The sequence below is a fragment of the Bos indicus genome, chromosome 21, assembly GCF_029378745.1.
Source record: "Bos indicus isolate NIAB-ARS_2022 breed Sahiwal x Tharparkar chromosome 21, NIAB-ARS_B.indTharparkar_mat_pri_1.0, whole genome shotgun sequence".
In the NCBI taxonomy this organism is placed as follows: domain Eukaryota; kingdom Metazoa; phylum Chordata; class Mammalia; order Artiodactyla; family Bovidae; genus Bos; species Bos indicus.
Window position 1 is genome coordinate 41,295,172 of NC_091780.1, and position 9,945 is coordinate 41,305,116.

The following is a 9,945-nucleotide window of genomic DNA, read 5'->3' on the forward strand; positions in this document are numbered from 1 at the left end:
TTCCATACATAAGAGATAACCTACAGTTTTCATCTTTCTCTATTTCACTAAGAGTAATACCCTCTAAGTTTATTCAGGTGGTGTAAATGGCACAATTTCACTCTTTTTTATAGCTGAGTAGTATTCCATTGCATGTATAAACTACACCTTCTTTATTCACTTGTCTGCTGGTGGACACTTAGGTTGCTTCCATATCTTCCATATCTTGGCTGTTGTAATAATGCTGCTACAAACATTATGGCACATGTATCTTTTCAAATTAGTGTTTCCATTTTCGTCAGATGTATACCCGGGAGTAGAATTTCTGGATCATACGTCAGTTCTGGTTTTGATTTTTTGCGAAACCTCTGCACTCTTTTCCAGAAGGACTGCACCACTTTACATTTCCACCATCAGTTTATGAGGGTTTCCTGTTCTCCACATCTTCACCAACATTTGTTATTTGTGGTCTTTTTGATGATAGCCATTCTAATAGGTATGAGGTGCTCTCTTTGTGGTTTTGATTTGTATTTCTCTGATACTTAGTGATTTTTGAGTATCTTTTCATGTGTCTGTTGGCATTTGTGTGTCTTCTTTGTATATTCAGGTCTTCTTTCCATTTTTCAGTCATGTTGGGTTTTTTTGATATTGACTTATGTCTTTAGAATATTAATACCTTATATCATTTTCAAATGTTTTCTCCATTTCAGTAGGTTGTCTTCTCATTTTGTGATGATTTCCTTTGCTGCGCAAAACTTTTAGGTTTACTAAGGTCCCGTTTATTTATTTTTGCTTTTGTTTCCTTTGCTTTGGGAGATAGATCCAAAATAATATTACTAAGATTTATACCATAGAATGTTCGCCCTATGTTTTCTCCTAGGAATTTTATGGTTTCAGGTCTTACCTTTAGGTCATTAATCCATATTGAGTTTATTTTAAGGTATGAGATAATGTTCTCATCCCATTGTTTTACATGGAGCCCTCTAGTTTTTCCAACACCATTTGTTGAAGAAATTGTCTTTTCTCCATTATATATTCTTTTTTTTTTTACTTATTTTTTGTAATTGTAACATTTCTTGTTATTTTAGCTTACCCAAAGGCAATTTTCATCTTTTATCTTTTTAAAATATAGTGATCCAAATGGAGCTTATGAGGTAACAGAAATTTTAAAAAAGAAAATTAAAATATTTTGAATACATTATTTTCAAAGTTATAGCTGGGTCAAACAAATATGACCAAAATGAAATGTTAATGTACATTGATTATATAACTGAAATCTAACATTCTATACCTTAGAAATTAAGCTGTTTTCATTTTACTGCCAATTCAGCTTTAAACATTTCTATCAAATAATTCAATATAATCAATAAATATGACAAAGAATGCTGATGTTGTTTTTCAGACCACAAAAGTAGAGTTTATGTTACGTGATTGCTAGAATAATTGGCATTGGGTTCTAGAAAAAATCTTAAAGATTATTCAATTTAATATTATATGTTACATTAACTTTAACAATGGTATACAGCAGATCAAATGCATATAGAAAAATGCTATTTAGTATACCTCCCAGTAGAATATAACATTTTGCATCATTTTTTTTTCATGATAGTAGAAGACATTTATCAGTTTTCACAATCAATAGGCCATCAAAAAATAAAAGATCATTACAATTGCAAGCCATAATGGAAACATGATTAACCTAACAATATAAAATAATTACATACAATTTGGGGGATTAAGTAGAGTAATGTGGTAAGTGGGAGTGCATACATGCACATGTTTTCATCTGCACAGCCAGTCTATGTCTTTTGGTTCATGCATTTAATCCATTTATATTTAAGGTAATTATTGGTATGTATGATCCTATTACCATTTTCTTAATTGTTTTGGGTTTATTTTACATAGGTCTTTTCCTTCTCTTCTGTTTCCTGCTTAGAGATGTTTCTTTAACATTTGTTGTAAAGCTGTTTTGGTGGTGCTGAATTGTCTGTAAAACTTTTGATTTCTCCATCAAATCTGAACAAGAGTCTTAATGGGTAGACTGTTCTTGGTTGTAGGTTCTTCTCTTTCATCACTTTAAATATATTATGCCATTCCCCTCTGGCTTGTAGAGTTTCTGTTGATAAATCAGCTGATAACCTTATGGGAGATCCCTTGTATGTTATTTGTCGTTTTTCCCTTGTTGCTTTTAATATTTTATCTTTGTCTTTAATTTTTGTCAGTTTGATTACTATGTGTCTCGGTGTGTTCCTCCCTGTCATTCTTTGTGCTCCCTGAGCCTACTTGACTATTTCCTTTCCCATGTTAGGGAAGTTTTCAGCTACTATCTCTTCAAATATTTTTTCAGGTCCTTTCTTTCTCTCTTCTCCTTCTGGGACCCCTATAATGCAAATGTTGGTGGGTTTAATGTTGTCCCAAAGGTCTGTCAGGCTGTCTTTCTTTTTCACACTTTTTTTCTATATTCTGTTCTGTGGTGGTGATTTCCACCAGTCTGTCCTCCAGGTCATTAATCAGTTCTGCCTCAGTTATTCTGCTATTGATTCCTTCTAGTGTATTAGTCTGGAGAAGGCGATGGCACCCCACTCCAGTACTCTTGCCTGGAAAATCCCATGGACGGAGGAGCCTGGTGGGCTACAGTCCATGGGGTCGCTAAGAGTCAGATATGACTGAGAGACTTCACTTTCACTTTTCACTTTCATGCATTGGAGAAGGAAATGGCAACCCACTCCAGTGTTCTTACCTGGAGAATCCCAGGGACGGGGGAGCCTGGTGAGCTGCCGTCTATGGGGTCGCACAGAGTCAGACACGACTGAAGCGACTTAGCAGCAGCAGCAGCAATGTATTTGTCATCTCTGTTTGTTTGTTCTTTAGTTCTTCTAGGTCTTTGGTAAACATTCCTTACATCTGCTCCATTGTTTTCCCAAGCTACTGAATCATCTTTACTATCATTATTCTGAATTCTTTTTCTGGAAGATTGCCTATCTCAACTTCATTTAGCTGTTTTTCTTGGGTTTTATCTTGTTCCTTTATCTGGGACATAACTTTCTGCTTTTTCATCCTGATTAACTTTCTGTAATGTGGTTTTTGTTCTAGCTGCTCTGGTATTGTGGTTCTTCTTGCTTCTTCTATTTCAGTTCAGTTCAGTCGCTCAGTTGTGTCCAACTCTTTGCGACCCCATGAATCGCAGCACGCCAGGCCTCCCTGTCCATCACCAACTCCTGGAGTTCACTCAGACTCACATCCATCGAGTCAGTGATGCCATCCAGCCATCTCATCCTCTGTCGTCCCCTTCTCCTCCTGCCCGCAATCCCTCCCAGCATCAGACTCTTTTCCAATGAGTCAACTCTTCGCATCAGGTGGCCAAAGCACTGGAGTTTCAGCTTTAGCATCATTCCTTCCAAAGAACACCCAGGACCGATCTCCTTTGGAATGGACTGGTTGGATCTCCTTGCAGTCCAAGGGACTCTCAAGAGTCTTCTCCAACACCACAGTTCAAAAGCATCAATTCTTCGGTGCTCAGCTTTCTTCACAGTCCAACTCTCACATCCATACATGACCACTGGAAAAACCATAGCCTTGATTAGATGGACCTTTGTTGGCAAAGTAACGTCTCTGCTTTTGAATATGCTACCTAGGTTGGTCATAACTTTCCTTCCAAGGAGTAAGCATCTTTTAATTTCATGGCTGCAATCACCATCTGCAGTAATTTTGGAGCCCAGAAAAATAAAGTCCAACACTGTTTCCACTGTTTCCCCATCTATTTGCCATGAAGTGATGGGACCAGATGCCATGATCTTCATTTTCTGAATGTTGAGCTTTAAGCCAACTTTTCACTCTCCACTTTCACTTTCATCAAGAGGCTTTTGAGTTCTCTTCACTTTCTGCCATAAGGGTGGTGTCATCTGCATATCTGAGGTTATTGATATTTCTCCCAGCAATCTTGATTCCAGCTTGTGCTTCTTCCAGCCTAGCATTTCTCATGATATACTCTGCATATAAGTTAAATAAGTAGGGTGACAATATACAGCCTTGACATACTCCTTTTCCTATTTGGAACCAGTCTGTTGTTCCATGTCCAGTTCTAACTGTTGCTTCCTGACTTGCATACAGATTTCTCAAGAGGCAGGTCAAGTGGTTTGTTATTCCCGTCTCTTTCAGAATTTTCAACAGTTTTTTTGTGATCCATACAGTCAAAGGCTTTGACATAGTCAATAACTGTTTCCCCCAATCCTGTGGAATTCCTATAATCAAATCTCACAGGCCTTCAAGGTCAGATTCCCTGAGGATTCCCAGTCCCTTTGTCTAATCCCCAGGCTGGGAAGCTTGACATGTAGTTCAGAACCTTCACAACAGTGGGAGAACTTCTTTGATATTATTGTTCTCTAGTTTGTGTGTCACCTACCTGACAGGTATGGGATTTGATTTTATCATGGTTACACTCCTCCTGCAGTCTCGTTGTGGCTTGGGATATCTTTGGGCGTGGGATATCTTTTTTTGGTGGGTTCCAGTGTCCTCCTGTTGATGGTTGTTCAACAGTTAGTTGCAATTTTGGTGCTCTTGAAGGAAGAGATGAGCACACATCATTCTACTCCTCCATCTTGAACTAGAAGCTCCAGTGTATGTTCTGCCTCCTTTGTCATAGACTAATTAGCCATAAGTGCATGAATGTATTGCTGGGCTGGGCTCTCTATTCAGTTCCACTGGCCTATGTGTCTGTTTTTGTACTGGTTCCATACTGTTTGGATGACTGTAGCTTTGTAGTATCAACTGAAGTCAGGGAGCTTGACTCTGTTCTTATTCCTTAAGATTTTTTGGCTCTCTGAGGTCTTTAATGTTTCCATACAAGGTATTATAATTTAATTATCTAATTAAATAATAGTATGGTTTTCACTCCTCTAATGAAAAAAAATGATTTTTGTTCTTTTATCCCATAAACTGGAGCTTCCCTGGTGGCTCAGATGGTAAATAATCTGCCTGTGATGTGGGAGACCTGGGTTCAATCCCTGGGTCAGGAAGATCCCCTGGAGTAGGAAATGGCAACCCACTCCAGTATTCTTGCCTGGAGAATTCCACGGACAGAGAAGCCTGGCAGTCTATAGTCCATGGGGTTGCAAAGAGTCAGACACAACTAAGAGATTTTCACTTCACTTCCTTCACCCCATAAATTTATGGAGAAGTGTATTTTTCTGTTTTACTTATACACTCCTTGGCAGATTTTGTCTTAAAAACATTCAATAGCATTTTATAGATTTTGTGGGGAAAAGTTCAGTGTGCCACAGATCACAATGAAATTTGTTAAAGGAAGATCTAGCTAACGTTTTGTTTCATAACTGTTTATTATACTTAAGTTACTTTGTGAGGCACAAGAAATATTAGAAAAATAAGATACCATCAGGTCCTCCAAATGCTCATAGTCCATTAGGAAAGACAGGGAAGTAGTTTAAAATAACAAATTAAAATGAGTGCTACTGATGATAAATATAAGAAGAAATGATAAATTCACAGAACATTTAGTTAGGCTTCATTTCACTCTTGCAATCATGTCCAACTCTTTGCAACCCCTTGGACTGCAGCACGCCAGGCTTCCCTGTCCATCACCAACTCCCAGAGCTTGCTCAAACTCATGTCCATCAAGTTGGTGATGCCATCCAACCATCTCATCCTCTGTCGTCCCCTTCTCTTCCTACTTTCAATCCTTCCCAGCATCAGGATCTTTTCAAATAAGTCAGTTCTTCACATCAGGTGGCCAAAGTATTGGAGTTTCAGCTTCAGCATCAGTCCTTCCAATGAATATTCAGGACTGATTTCCTTTAGGATGGACTGGTTAGATCTTGCAGTCCAAAGGACTCTCAAGAGTCTTCTCCAACACCTGTTCAAAAGCATCAATTCTTTGGCACTCAGCCTTCTTTATGGCACAACTCTCACATCCTACATGACTGCTGGAAAAACCAGAGTTTGACTAGATGGACCTTTGTTAGCAAAATAATGTCTCTGCTTTTTAATATGCTGTCTAGGTTGGTCATAGCTTTCCTTCCAAGGAGCGAGCGTCTTTTAATTTCATGGCTGCAGTCACCATCTGCAGTGATTTTGGAGCCCCCAAAATTAAGTCTGTCACTGTTTCCATTGTTTGCCACCTATTTGCCATGACATGATGGGACCAGATGCCATGGTCTTAGTTTTCTGAATGTTTATTTTTAAGCCAAACTTTTTTCACTCTCCTCTTTCACTTTCATCAAGAGACTCTTTAATTCTTCTTCACTTTCTGCCATAAGGGTGGTGTCATCTGCATATCTGAGGTTATTGATGTTTCTCCCAGCAATCTTGACTCCAGCTTGTGCTTCATCCAGCCCAACATTTCTCATATTGTACTCTGCATATAAGTTAAATAAGCAGGGTAATGATATACAGCCTTGATGTACTCCTTTCCCTATTTGGAATCAGTCTGTTCCATGTCCAGTTTTATCTGTTGCTTCTTGACCTGCATACAGATTTCTCAGGAGGCAAGTAAGGTAGTCTGGTATTCCCATTTCTTTCATAATTTTCCAGAGTTTTTTGTGATCCACACAGTCAAAGGCTTTGGCATAATCAATAAAGCAGAAGTAGATGTTTTTCTGGAACTCTCCTGCTTTTTCAACGATCTAATGGATGTTGGCAATTAGATCTCTGCTTCCTCTGCCTTTTCTAAATCCAGCTTGAACATCTGGAAGTTCATGGTTCACATACTGTTGAAGCCTGACTTGGAGAATTTTGAGCATTACTTTGCTAGTGTGTGAGATGACTACAATTGTTCCGTAGTTTGAAGATTCTTTGGCATTGCCTTTTTGAGATTGAAATGAAAACTGACCTTTTCCAGTCCTGTGGCCACTGCTGAGTTTTCCAAATTTGCTGGCATATTGCGTGCAGTGCTTAACAGCATCATCTTTTAGGATTCGAAATAGCTCTCTGGAATTCCATCACCTCCACTAGCTTTGTCCATAGTGATGCTTTCTAAGGCCTACTTGACTTCGCATTCCAGGATGTCTGGCTCTAGGTGAGTGACCACACCATTGTGGTAGTCTGGGTCATGATCTTTTTTGTATATTCTTGTCACCTTTTCTTAATATCTTTTGCTTCTGTTAGGTCCATACCATTTCTTTCCTTTATTGTGCCCATCTTTGCATGAAATCTTCCCTTGGTGTCTCTAATTTTCTTGAAGAGATCTCTAGTCTTTCCCATTCTATTGTTTTCCTCTATTTCTTTACATTAATCATTGAGGAAAGCTTTCTTATCTCTTCTTACTATTCTTTGGAACTCTGCATTCAAATGGGTATATCTTTCCTCTTCTCCTTTGCTTTTCACTTCTCTTCTTTTCTCAACTATTTGTAAGGCCTCCTCAGACAACCATTTCGCCTTTTTGCATTTCTTTTTCTTGGGGATGGTCTTGATCTCTGCCTCCTATACAGTGTAATGAACCTCTGTCCATAGTTCTTCAGGCACTCTATCAAATCTAATCCCTTGAATCTATTTGTCATTTCCACTGTATAATCATAAGGGATTAGATTTAGGTCGTACCTGAATGGTCTAGTGGTTTTCCACTAGAGACCTTGGAGTGATCTGGAAAGTCTACTTAAGAATCAACAATTGTACATAGGTTTGAAAGATGACTAAATTTGCCAGAGAAAAATAACTTAAGAAAAAACATCACAAATCCAGGGCATTGCAAGTACTTTTTCATAACAGAATACAGTAAGGAAGCGGAGAAGTAACAGAAAAATAAGACTAGAAAAGTAGACAGACAAGGAAAAAAGAATGGCCTTATGAATTATACTTGGTATACAAGTATCTGGATTTTATTCTGTGGATTATAGGAAGTTAGTGCAAGATTTTAAGCAAGAGTGATGATCATATTTGAGTTTTTTAACTGTCATTCTGGCTTCAGATTGGAGAGGGATTATATCAGAAGTCGGCAAACATTATCTATAGAGAGCCAGATATTAAATATTTTGAGCTTTGTGGGCCATGCAGTCTCTGTCACAACTACTCAGCTGTGCTGCTGTAGCACAAAAACAACAAAGACAACAGGTATCTGATGTGGCTGTGTTCCAATGCAACTCTTTTTTAATGATAACAGACTGGATTTGGCACTTGAGCTACATATAGTTTGCCAACTCCTTCATTACATGATATGTCCCAAGGCAACAAGATCAGCTAGGAAGTGGTTGCCATAAACCACAGAGTGATAATGAAAGCTTGAATTGGATCAGTGGACATGAAATTACAGAAAAGTACACAATTCCAAAAACATTTGGAAGGTAGAACTGTCAGGACTTGATAGCCAACTGGATGTTGTAGCTGAGCGGGCAGAGGTTGGGGTGGACTCTAAAGTTTATTGCTTTACTGATTGGAAAGATCATTTTGCCACCAATAAAAATGGAAAAAAGAAAAATGAAGAGTTGGGAAATTCACTGATGCAAGGATTTCACCAGGTTATGAATTATAGCTTTTGTGAATTGTTGCAATATAATAAGTATTTTAAATCACAAAATGTGAAACAATCATGTTTAATATAAAATTGTATTTTTCCACTTAATCTGTAGACCATGTTTGGTCTTAGAAATTGCTCACTTACGCTGCAAATGAACTAACTCACCAGTCCTGTACTACTTAGGTTCGCTTGATATACAAAAAATTTTAGACTCTCTTAACAGCTAAACAACAGTCAGACATGACTTAGCAACTAAACAACCACCACCCACATGTTACAGGTGAAAGCTCTTGACCTAGCTTTTTCTTTTCATGATGTTTGAGATAAGGAATAGTTCTAGCAGTTTCAAATCTACTAAACACAATGTGAAAACACTTCCTTCTACACCTTGGAGACCCTGTTTAAACAAAAGTCTGAGCTGATGGACCGTAAATCTCAGCCAATGTGCGATTCTGAGTTCCTGTAAAACACACTTGATGTCAATTGCTTTACTATGCATGAGTATCAGATCATGTGAGAGGAGAGTGGGAGTGCATATGGTGTAAAAACACAGAGGGTAAAACTCAGAAAGAAATAAAGCTCTGGAAAATAAATCATTACTCTATATATCCTGTTTATCATGATTGTAATTTACGGAAGTCAGTTGTTAGTTAACTGTAAAGCCAGTTGGTATTATCTCCATCCTCAGTTTTTCTCATGCCTTTCTTTTTTCTGTTCTCTGTTAGTTCCTTTCTTATCTCTCTCTTGCCATATCTTTCTTCACCTTTTCAAATTTTGCTATCTCTCTTTTCATCTTCTCATCATCTTCCTTATTTCTATTCCAATTTTTAGCTCCCCTTCTTCACCCAATCAAATATGTGCTTTTGTGAGTAACTATCACAACTCTTTTGAAGTTAACCTTCATTAACTAAGTATTCCTTTTAAACTGGAGAGACATACAGACACAGAGAGAGTTGTTTTCTGACTTTTTTAACCTAAAGCATGCTAGACCAATATAATGAGAATATACAAAAAAATATTGCTTTTATTTTATAACCAATAAATAAGGGATAGATCCAGGTTTAGTGATGCTGAAAGCTAAATAGTACAAAATTAACATAGTACATAAATTAATTTATGAAAATAACTATTTGTAACCAAAGCAATCAGAACGGATTGAAAGCTTTTTAAAGATTACAAATGCTATATATATATCTTAAATACCAAAAAATAATATAATATTTTTTGTGAATTAACTACGTGATACATCTCTATGATAACTTTCCCCCATATCCTTTGACTTCATATTCTTTGAATCCTTCTTCATATGGCAATGATTTATACATTATTCAAGTTTGTACCCTGCAAGCAAGAGTATGAAATAAGTCCTATCTTACATAGTTCTTATTAAAAAAGAACAAAATCAGTAGTACATTTGCAACTGCCTCTGCTCCATTATGAAACATATTCCTGACAAGAAAAAAAATCCATTTTAATTGGAGTCAGTGAGAGACAAATCCCAT